Source organism: Cynara cardunculus, assembly GCF_001531365.2.
Source record: "Cynara cardunculus var. scolymus isolate 2C chromosome LG 4, CcrdV1, whole genome shotgun sequence".
NCBI lineage: Eukaryota > Viridiplantae > Streptophyta > Magnoliopsida > Asterales > Asteraceae > Cynara > Cynara cardunculus.
This window is the reverse complement of record NC_037531.1, coordinates 10966659-10978848: the sequence shown is the minus strand read 5'-3', so window position 1 is coordinate 10978848 and position 12190 is coordinate 10966659. Positions and strand designations below refer to the sequence as shown.

General features: G+C 31.6%; 1 long non-coding RNA gene across 1 annotated transcript; it reads left to right on the top strand.

Moving 5' to 3' along the window:
* The first annotated feature begins 6137 nt into the window (after positions 1 to 6137).
* Positions 6138 to 6958, top strand: LOC112511714. The gene is made up of 2 exons (XR_003069115.1): positions 6138 to 6251; positions 6438 to 6958. It is a non-coding gene; the product is annotated as an uncharacterized LOC112511714 (long non-coding RNA).
* The last annotated feature ends 5232 nt before the right edge of the window (positions 6959 to 12190 follow it).

Below are 12190 nucleotides of genomic sequence, written 5' to 3'. Positions count from 1 at the left end.
GAAAATCCCCTGGAATTTTCTTGGGATCTTCGACGGAATTATTCCGTCGAAAATCCATCAAAAACATCATTTTTTGACCAAATTATTATTGACGAGAGGTTTTGTCGAACATCCGTCGAAAACCCACATTTTCGACAGGTTTTCGACAAAATTTCTCTCAAAAACTCCCATATGTTTTGTAGTGAACTTTTGCTACGAGACTCCGTTTCAAGCCCATGCATGGTAGATTCGAAGCTTGAAACAGGGAGCACGTATGGGGTAGGTCTCAAATAGATTCCGAGGCCTGAAAACATCGTTTGAACATGCTTCTAGACACTTTGTTTTTTGCTATGTTTTCCATTTTTCATTTGAGCTTTTATGTTTGATCCATCGTCTTTTCAGACCCATTTAAGTCTAGGACTCTTATTTGTATGTCTCTTTGTGTAACATGGATGGTTGAGATTGAATACAGACTTGCAATTTTCATCCCAAATTTAAGTTTCTAGAAGAGATTGTTCTCGGATATTCGTAAAATCAATGGGATCAACCATACATTGCATCATACATAATGTCTACAAATTTAATAAACTAAACTGAAAATGAGTATGAAGATGATACGGTGTTATTCTAAAGTTGTGTTTTAACAAAATAAAATAAAATAGAACAATAAACCGTTTTTATATTTCGAGGGTTGATACGACCCGTTTGCATCTTAAGTTTGAAGGAGCTGTAATGGTTTAAGGTTCTACCAATCATTTTAATACACATCATCTGTATTTTTTATCTTGTATTTAATTTCAACATTCTTTCTTCGAGAATATGAGATCTTTTTCGTTCTTTGATGAATATGATTTTATATTATAAGACATAAGTGCGCTCACACATTTTTCAAGTTTCATATTTGAATTTGTGTAATAATAATGCTTGTCGATCTAGTAAAAAAAAGAACCTTAATACATTTGAAGGTTGCAACTTGACTCCAAATCATAAAATACCCTATTTGCATCTCCTATCGTTACTTCTTGTTCGATCTCCTCTTTACATCTTCCCTCATTGTTGTTTCATTGTCGTCGTCTCGTCATCGTTGCTTATGTCAATCTAATTCGTCGTTTTCATCATTTCTCCCTTTGTTGATCTTCTTTGTGACTTCTCATTGTCGACGCTTCCATTTTTATGATTGTTGTTGTTGCCCTCTTGTCGACATCGCTTGCTGCTTTTTCTATGGAGTATAACGACATCTCATTTGCTTTGTTGAGACACACATATACACAAAAAATACATAATGAAACATTTCTATTAGATATTAATGTCAGTGATGTTAATCCTTCATTTTGATTTATATAAAAGAACTTTGAGTTTTTATGCTTATATAACAAGGACCCATATGTACAAAACATGCTCCAAGGTTTAAGGATTAAACAAAATTTATTTATTTTTTCCTTATCAAAATATCAATTCCATTCACTTAAACCCTCCTACCTCTCTACCTCTCTCTCTCTCTCTCTCTCTCTCTCTCTCTATCTCTCTCACTCATTATTTAGAGTTTGGATCCACTAGGTCTGTTCATCGGTTGACATCCATTGGATGTGAGGGGAACCGAACCGATCCAATCATCCATTGGATGTTGGATTTTGCCAACCGATCCGATCCGATTAAAACCGATCCAATCCAATCCAATCGATGATTGAATCGGTTCGGTTCGGTTCCGTCCATTGGATACTTTTATTGGATATCCAATGGATGATCCGTTAGGATTGGATCTATCTAATGTGTTAAACTAATATAAATCTATCCCTAATTAACCCTATATAATTATCTCTGTTTTTAAATTTTAGATATTGATTGGGCGCCGAGTTGGACTATTTTTTGGGTTGATTTGCGAGATTAAGTGCATTTCTAGCTAATCAGATATTTTACAAATGATATGGAGAATTTTAACATTATGATAAATATATTTTTCGTATATCTCATTACAATGAAATACTTCAAGAAATATGTTTTTCATATCTTTATACTTTCATAATTGCTTTTATTTAATTTTAATCAATCTAATTAACATAAAAATTAGTTGTTGAAAAAATATATTTAAAAAAAAATATTGAATGAACTTTCATTAAAAGAGAAAAAAATAATGATGAAAAAGAAATGGGCCACATTTACAAGTTGCCAAGTTGGTCTCATGTGGGCTTCTAATCAATTGGTTAGGCTGGGCCTTTAAGTCAATTTAAGTGTTTGAACTAAAGATAGGCCAAAAATGGGTCCCAGTTTAAAATATTATTTTTGTAACCAGTCCAAGTCTTGTTTCCGGTCAAAAACCCAAGGCCGTGTTAGAGTTACAACCGCTTATGAGAACCGGTCCCGAGTCGGACCCAAACCAGTCCCAATTTTTTTTCTTCTAAAACTCACACTACAACAAAATTGAGTTTATATGACACCCCCAATCTCTAAGCATCCTAATAGACCGCTTTATAGAACTTAATTTATAGGACCAAAATATAAAGCGTCATATCTAAAGATGTTGTAATAAGTTTATATGACACTTTTAGGTGTCTTAACATGACGATTTATATAAACTTATTACAACACCTTTAAATATGACGATTTATATTTTGGTCCTATAAAGTGGTCTATTGAGACGCTTAGAGATTGAGGGTGTTCTATAAATCCAATTTTGTTGTAGTGGGAACGCCCTATAAACCCAATTTTGTTGTAGTGTTAGGTACAAACCGCATATTGTAGTGAGGTTTTTTTTACAGTTTGAGACATATGCATGGCGGTTTGCGTTTGGGAAAAAAGTCAAACTGCATATCGATCAGGTGCGGTTTACGATTTGGCACCAAACTGCACCACCACATACCTACTCATGCATTCTCCTCAATTTTGTCACCACGCTAATATCAGATTTATAGAATGCCACAAATCATTAAGTGTCCGAATAGACTATTTTACAGGACTTCGATTTAGAAGAACAATTAGATAGGACAATGTAAAAAAATTGTAATAAGTTTATAGCACGTTTTTAGGCGTCTTAAATAGTATAGGACACTTTTGAAACAAAGCGTCATATTAAAAGTTTATATAATATTAATTGAAAAAATGTCCTATAGACACAAACATCCTATAAAAAAGATGCCTCAAAAGTGTCATATAAAAAAAGCTAACATGACACAATATTTTTAAAAGCGTCCTAAAAACTATTTAAGACGCACCAAAAATGTCTTATAAACATATTGCAACACTTTTACATAAAACACATATCAGATTGGTTATAAAAAATAAGTTCTATAAAGTAGTTTATTACGTTCTTTATAAAAACCTGACATTATATAAAGTAGTATATTATGACATTTATAAAGTTGTAACGTTTTACAAACCCAATTTATTGTTGTGTACGGTTTACACCTTTAACCACATTGACGATTGTCCAGCCCGCCTTTATTGATTCAAATACCGTTGAGTCGAAAACACACGTTGATGACAAAATTTACCTTTTATGACGGGGAAAAGTCAAAATATTAGACTTGACAAATCCTATTAAGGTAGTCAATGCGATTGATTAAAGTAACAAGGATTAAAATTTGAAGTTTGCCAAGAAAAATAGGAAATGAAGAGAGTGGCAGAACTTTTTACACATCAATTTTGGTGTATCAAGAACTTCGATAGATAAATTTTGTTGAAGGCAAAAATTGACTATTTACGAGAAGTGTATTAATGAAAAATTTCTGAATGCGTGAGGTGAGGTCAAGTTTCAAGCCTAGTTATGGTGAAGTAATGGCGTTTTCTAAGGCATGACTTAAGGCGACAAATCTATTATAATATATATGTGTGTGTGTGTGTATTTATGTCAGTGTCTAGAACAATAATGATTAAGTTATTAACAATTTAAATTTATATAAAACGATAAAACAAAAGAAGAACTATAAATTGATAATTTGACACCAAATATACAAAGTTTTCAAAAATGATATCAAATATACAAAGTAAGTCACTGTTTACAGTTCCTGTTTGGTAATCAAACAACAAAATCAAAGTAATGAAATCAAAGAACAACAAATGAAAGTAATGAAATCAAAGAACAACAAATGAAAGTAATCAAACAATATTTTTGTTATACTGAGAAGTAATATAGGATTTTTTCTTTTTCCCTATTTTGTTGATTAAGTATTCGGCACTTATAAACTATAAAGTTATATTTACATTTACTCCTATTCAAGTTTTTAAAATTGAAAATTTTCTTTCACGTTATAACGCCATAACACTCCATGGCAAACCATGGTGAGCTTCACGCCTTATATCCACGTTAAGGGGCTTAACGTGGCGGCAAGGTTGTGCCTCGGCGCCTAGTTACGTTTTTTAGAACATTGATAAATGGTTAAATCATATATAAATTATAGTAAATCACATGTTATTTACAATACATCTAGAAGGGTCACGTTCACTAGCCATTGCATGGACGAGTTTTCATGCAACCTTGGTCACCTTGACAGTCGTCCACATCCATAGATGTGTTGTAAATCACATGTGATTTACTGTAATCACAAGTGATTTGGTGTTTTTCGTCAGAAGACCTCTTTTTCGTTTGATCCGCCTTATATATAAATATATTTTTTTAACATGTGATTTACTATAACTTGTTAGAATCGATATAAAAATATTTAACTTTTTACATATTTTTTCCATCAAATGCTATGATTTAAGGTATTATTTTACATATGTTTATGTTCACACTATGAAAAAAAATACATGCGAATTGTTTTTGGTTCACATAGTGAAACAAAAGATATATCTAAAAATAGTTTCATATTATAACATAAGTACATGTGAAACGATCATATTATGAAACAATTTTTTGTAAGACAATCATAACATTCGATAAAAAAATCATGAAAAAAATATATTTTTAAATCAGTTTTATGGGTTCATAATTAAAAGTAGTTCAAAATATAAACCACACAAACTAATCAATTCAAATATTTAAGGAAATGTCCAGGTTTATTTATTATGATTTGAATATTCATGGTATATTATTATTAAAATTCACTAATTATGATCAATATTTTATATTATGAAATAGTCAAGATATTTATGAAACCATATATTCATTAGTGTATATAGACGGTTGGAATTAGTTTTGTATTTGAAACTCTTTTTTTCTCCCTCTCTCTATGTTATATATGTGTGTTTGTGTGTATATATGATAGAGAGTTCAAATATAAACCATGTAATTGCTAAAAATACTACAAACCAATCTCGTTAGTCCATGTAGATGATCAACGACGTGAACTAAATCAATTTCTAAATTTACTGTTCACGGCATTTTAATTGATTTGATATCTTTCTCTAAATTTCAAAATCAAAGACCAAAATTTAGAGACAATTATCATTAGAGTGCTCGACGACTATAAAGACTTGGCAATTGGTCCCAAATTCAACAAAATGTGATTAAATTGTAATATTCTATTAGTGCTTTGTTAGTTGTGACTGACCTTTTCTTCTTGATATATATCCGAATTTTCTTTCTCTCCTAATAAAATAATATGTAACGAAAATTCATGTATTCTCGCACAAAGTTTTCCGAGAGAGACATTAATTGATTGGAATTTCGTGAGGAAACTATAAAATACTGGTCGATTTTGTAGCATGGAGACAAAGTGTGTTTAAACATGGTTTGATCCGGTAAGAGATGTCATTTTCTGTGAGAAATTTGAGAAATCAAACCTTCACATAATATAATATATGTGATTGTGTTTTTATATTGTGTGATGGCATAAAAATGATGAAGGTACATAAAATATAAAGAAACATTCATATAGAAGAAGTATACCTTCATCATTTTTCATGACACTTTTAATAACCAAAAATCCTTTTTTCTTTTACATGATCCAAGTCTCTCTTCCCCCCCCCCCCTCTCTCTCTCTCTCTCTCTCTCTCTATATATATATATATATATGGACTTGTGATTACGTGAGACCAGCTTGTTTTAGTGAGACCCGTGAGACCACTATTTTACACTTGAAACTTCACAATGTTTTTGTTGTGAAGGTTTGGAGATTTTTTACCTTCACAATATTTTCCGTGAAGTTTCAAGTATAATATATATATATATATATATATGTATGTATATATATATATATATATACACACCCAGATAAGAAAAGAGACCATACCTAAACCATAACAAGATAGATCGTGGTCTATGGATTTCAAGGTCTGTATTTCTCGTCTTCTTTGGATTGTCTTGATCATCGTTTTGGCTTATGGACGTGGAGCAGGTACGCATGATTATACAACTCCCATTCTTCAAATCAATTTATTGGTATTAATAGCAATAGTCTGGCCTCCAAGCATCTTGTTTGGTGGTCTTGCGGGTTCAAAACATGTTTTTTTGGTCATCGATCGTTTTTTAGTCGCCGAGTTCTTACCCATATCATATAGTTTAATTTGTTTCTCGCATGCAGATGGGAAAGGTGATCCTGTTCCAAATCGTGGAACCGATCCTCCTCATAACAGACGACTTGCTAGAAACTTTTCGAGGATCTTGAATGATGATCATAATTAATCACAATACTGGACTATATTAAGTCTTGGGTATTTTCATATTCTTGTGAAATTATAACCTTTCATCCTTATTGAATCTATCTTTACAAACATGAGTGTGTTCTTGGATGTGATTTCTAGTCCAAGAGCTTGAATAAAGATCATAATCAAAATTGTAGTACTACATATCCTCCAATTTCTGTGTATTATTATCCATTTGTTTTCCTTGTTGAATCTTTCTTTTTTTTTTCCTTTTTTATGATTACTATATGTGTATGAATATGATTTCTAGTTGTTAGATGTTACCGTTTAAAGTTATACTTCATGTGTTGAAGTCTAATAGTAATGGTGGTTCTAAATAACTTGTTATAGTATCGAAGTTTCGCTTCACAGTTACATTAATGAAGTGGCTCCGTTCTAAGGTTTGGAGTGCATTGTAACACGTTATGGCTTGTAATGGCGTCTTACGTTGTGCTATTTTGTAATTTTTTTTTATTTTTTTCATTAATATATGACTTGGGATAAATGTAATTATATACATGATCTATGACTTTAATAAAAACAAAATAGAAACTTGAAAACTAAAATCCTAAATATGCAAATTCTTATTCTGATTACCATATATGGAGAGTTGAAGATTGATTCCTTGAAGATTAAAGAAGTATTAAGTAGAGACTGAAGATCTAGACTTAATCCTGATTTTGTACTCTTGATATATATAGATCTAGATTGTTCTACGGTATTATTTATACAAAACACTAACACACACACACACACACACACACACATATATATATATATATATATAGTTGCAGGTTCATGGGAAAATCATACAAAATGAAAGACTGAGAAACACCCTGGTAATCATTCATCTGTACGGTATACACATGTACATATAAGTAATTTATAAGTAATATTTTGGGTAAGCACATGTGCATAGCATGCACGCATGCATAGAAACCAAGAAACAACTTCAATTACTTATATATGTACATACCATACATATTAATAGTTACCAAGAGTTTCCTCGGTTTTTCATTTTTTGAGGGTTTTCCATATTAATCTCTCTCTCTCTCTATACACACACACACACACGTGTGTGTGTGTATACATAAAAAATGCCTTGAGACGAATTTTGAGACAGAGGTTGAATTAACGAAACTGCCTAAGGTGTTTGCTTATTCACGATTTGGAAATATATGTGAATTATGTATCCTTATCAGTGGGAGAGGAATAAACGTTGGCTTATAAGAGAATGAATACCTTCTTTGTCATATGCATTTTAAAACAATGAGTTTAAATGTGGACAAAACGAATGATATTTGATAAAGTTCGTCTGAAATGTTACAAATTAGCTTGTTCCAATTTTTAAGCATTTATGCCATTTAGGGATTGTTAGTTTAAAATAAAATAAGACATATTTTTGGGACATTTGTTGTGCCTCTATATATATATATATATATATATATATATATATATATATATATATATATGAACCTTAGCTTGTAGGAAAAATTAAATTAAACTAAACTAAATAAAACAAAACACCCCAAACCTTTTGTCCTAAAGATTGGGTCAAAGCACTTTGATAGAAAGCCAAACATAACATAGAACGAAATCATAAAAAAAAAAACCTCCAATTACATCACCCAAAATCAACTCAAAGAAAAGTATGCAAACCAACAATTGTGATGACGAACTAAAGACAATGAAAAAGTATAGGGTAACGATTTAATGATTTAATTCCAATAGTTTTGCCATCTAACCTAACTTTCAAAATCAGTTGGGTTCTGTAACACCGCTAATATTGGAGGACATTTAAACCAAAAGTCGGCATAAGAAAAAACCAATAAGATATTAAATCACCCAAAATGGGGAAATAGTAACACGTTTACAACCCAAAAATATAAGAAGATAAACAACAACGTTTTAATCTAAACTACATTATGATAAGATTATGGATGGATGCCACTATTATCTTTAATTAAAAGAATCCTGTCCAAGAATAACACCAAATTGGTCAATAGATAATGATCCCGAAAGTTAACATTTGTTGTAGGAACAAATGCTTTTGCTTTGACCAATGTCTCATTTTCGGCCATGAGAATAAACATCCGATTAGCAGACATTTGGATCTGTATAACCAATCGTTTTTCAGGATAATAAATTCTACATTCTCCATGTTGCACTAGAACAACAAGGTTTCGTTCTTGGAGTTGACCAACATTGAGGAGATTACTTTTGAGCTCAGGTAAAAAAAAACACTTTAATTAGTAATTATTTGCCTAGTACCATTGACTCAAAATCTGATGTTTCTTTTACGACCTGTCTAAAGGACTCATCGAGGTGGAGAAACCAATGTTTATCACCAATCATGTGATTGATGCTACCCGAGTCGAGAAACCACATTGATTGTTTGGGTTCTTCAAATTTCAAGACACAATAACATTTCTTCCTTTGAATTTATTTCAGCATAGTGAGCTCTTTTTTTACAACTAGGACATTCATATCAGAAGTGCCCTAGTTTATGACATTTGTAGCATTCTACAATTTCTTTGTTGAAACCTTGTCTGCCTCTTCCTGTACCTCTTCCACGACCTCAGAAAAAAAGTTCGACCACATCTTCCTCTTTCACCTTCGTATGAGATATTCAAGGCTTGCTATTCGTTTCTGGCATGGTTGTTCATTCTTTGTTCATGAACTAGCAAGCTGCTTTGAAATTCATCTATTGTGAGCTTCTTTAAATTATAAGACTCCTCTACCGAACATGCCACATAGTCAAATTTGGAATTCATTGATCTCAAATTTTTCTCAATGATCATGACATGTTCCACCTTCTCACCATGAGCTTTCATCTTATTTGCAATGGATAAGGTCCGAGCAAAGTACTCATTCGCATTATCCCTTTCTTTCATTTGTACTTCAAACTCTCGTCTCAAGGCTTGTAATTGAGTTCTTTTAACCCTTATTGATACTTGATATTTTTGGTTTTATAAAATCCCATATGCTCTTAGCACTACCTTTATCAAGGATAGTCTCCAAAATTTTGTGATCAATGGCCTGAAATAGGTAGTTCTTCACCTTTAGATCTCTTAGTCGAAGTTGATTTTGTGCCTTAGAGGGCTCTGCTCCATCATTTACAGGAGAAACTCTGGTTTTTATCAGGTTCCCATACTCTTTAGAACGAAGGAGGTTCTCCATGAACATTGCCCAATGGTCATAGTGACCATCAAACTGAGAAATAGTTGCATGGGATTATTTCTCTGCAGCCATCTCAAACTTCTTTGTTCCCATCTCAGTCTTCTACCTATCTTCTTTTAATTTCACCAAGTGTTTCACTCTCTTGTATTGGGAGTTACAATTCTCGAACACTCTATCAGGGCCTAATATAGTTCTCTAATACCAAACATGAATAACTCAAGCAAACTCTTATATAAAATAACATAGAAAATCAGACTTTATGATAACAGATTTCAGAAACTGAAAAACAGAAGATGGAAAGAAGGTTAAAAGGCAGAAACAAAAGGAAGTCTTACAGACCAGGACTGTATTGGATTAATAAAGAAGACTTGTTAAAACTATATTGCTAATTGACACAACAATATCTCCTTTCATGATTCACTTTATGATCTAATGAATTTAGGATGATTTGTCATATCATCTTTATTATTTAATCATGTGATTTACATTTTAGGTACCAAAGAAAATGGTTATCATAAGGTTTAGATTATGATTTAGTAACAAATTATTACTTGTGATCACATTTGGTTAAAAGAAAATGATTAGTGATTTATTAGTTGAATGGAATGTTCGTCAATACATGCATTGTAGTATTCATAATACTTACAACTATGATTAATTATTGAGACCAATTAATATTTCATGAGATGTTGGATAGTATATTATATATATATATATATATATATATATATATATATATATATTGTATTCAGATTGTTAATAAGTAGCAGGTGACTGACCTCGTGACTTAGCACCATTAAAGAAGCATAAAAAGAGGTTGAGATTTGACGATATTTACAATTCATAACTATATTCATAATAAACAATAGCTAGAGGTATTGTTTGAAGGGTTCATCACCAAAACAACCTAACAAATGTAAACAATTATATTTTTAATCCTAAAATTTAAAATCTTAAAAACAACTCAACAAATGTAAACAATTATATTTTTAACCCTAAAATCTACCCTTTTAGTATCGTACAATGCGTATAAAGACCTTGTTACAAAAAAAAAATTATGACATAATGATAGAGATTGATTTGCAAAAAAAAAAAATTGTGCTGACAGAGGCTCCCTTGACTTGACCCGTGACCGATGGCCAAGAAAAGACCCTTACACACCGGTCGGTGTGCGGTGCGTAAGGGCCCCACCATGGACGATTTTTTTTTCTCACTTTTCTCTTAATTTCTCAATACAAAACACTATTCAATTTTGTCTTTTTACTTCTCAACCCCACTATATAAACAAATCAAATTTCATGTTACCAACACAAAACCAACACTTTAATCTTCATTTCCTTAGTACAATCTCCGTTACCTTGATACAATCTCCATTACCGAAATTTAATCGTCTACATCATGGTAAGTTTATAATGTATTAATTTTAATATAATCTCATTTTTACAGTGTGTTGTTTTATATAATCTTATTTCTACAATATATATTACTTATATTAATTTTTATATAATCTCATTTTTACTATGTAATAATTTTAATATAATCTCATTTTTATAATGTATTTTTTATGATGTTTTTAACATTTTTATATTACATCTATCAGGGGGATTATTATGAAGCATTTGTTAACATAAAATCAAGTATTGAAATTTCAAATACAAATTTGAGGGTATTGTGGAGGTCTGGAAACAGACTAGAAATGTTTAGAAATACTTGCTTTCGTCATTGGCTCGATATTCGGTCAACACATCAAGATCCGATGCTCGTGCATTTGATGTTAAAAATGCAGGTGCCACCCTTAGAGCAAGACCCTAAACAAGCACTGTATCTTTATGTTGGAGGACGTCTTTTACATTTCGAGCAAGAAGAATTTTGTCTCGTTACTGGTATGAAATTTGGCCCGATCAAGCCTTCGTTGCCAGAGCGGTCCTTTAGTTCTCGGGTTTTAGATCTTGATGAAAATTGTCTGGTACGCACGAGTGATCTTACCCGAGTTTTTGAACAACAAAAATTTGGAACAATAACAGGCATTGATGCAATACGTCTATGTCTTTTGCTTCTGGTTTCCGCTGGATTTACCGGTCAACAAACGAATCATATAGTCTCTGATAAATATTTACGGTTAGTCGAAAATTTGGATGCATGGAACATGTATTTTTTAAATATGGTATATTTTTTCGTTGTACCCTATAGTTTTATTACGTACATTGTATTACTGATCTATAATACTTTATGACACAAGTATACATGAGGTAGTAATTTCTGGGAGTCCCTATACTCTCAACTTAATGATGCATTACCTAAGCGTGAAAAAACTCACGTTCAAAAACGTGAGTCGTCTGAACGCAAAAGCAGATACACATTATTTGAATTTGTGTTTGCATTCAAGGTAACTTTTAATTAATTGTTTACGAACCGTAAAATAACGAAGTTGTATTTAAATTAAATTGTTTACTAACTATAAAATAAATAAAAT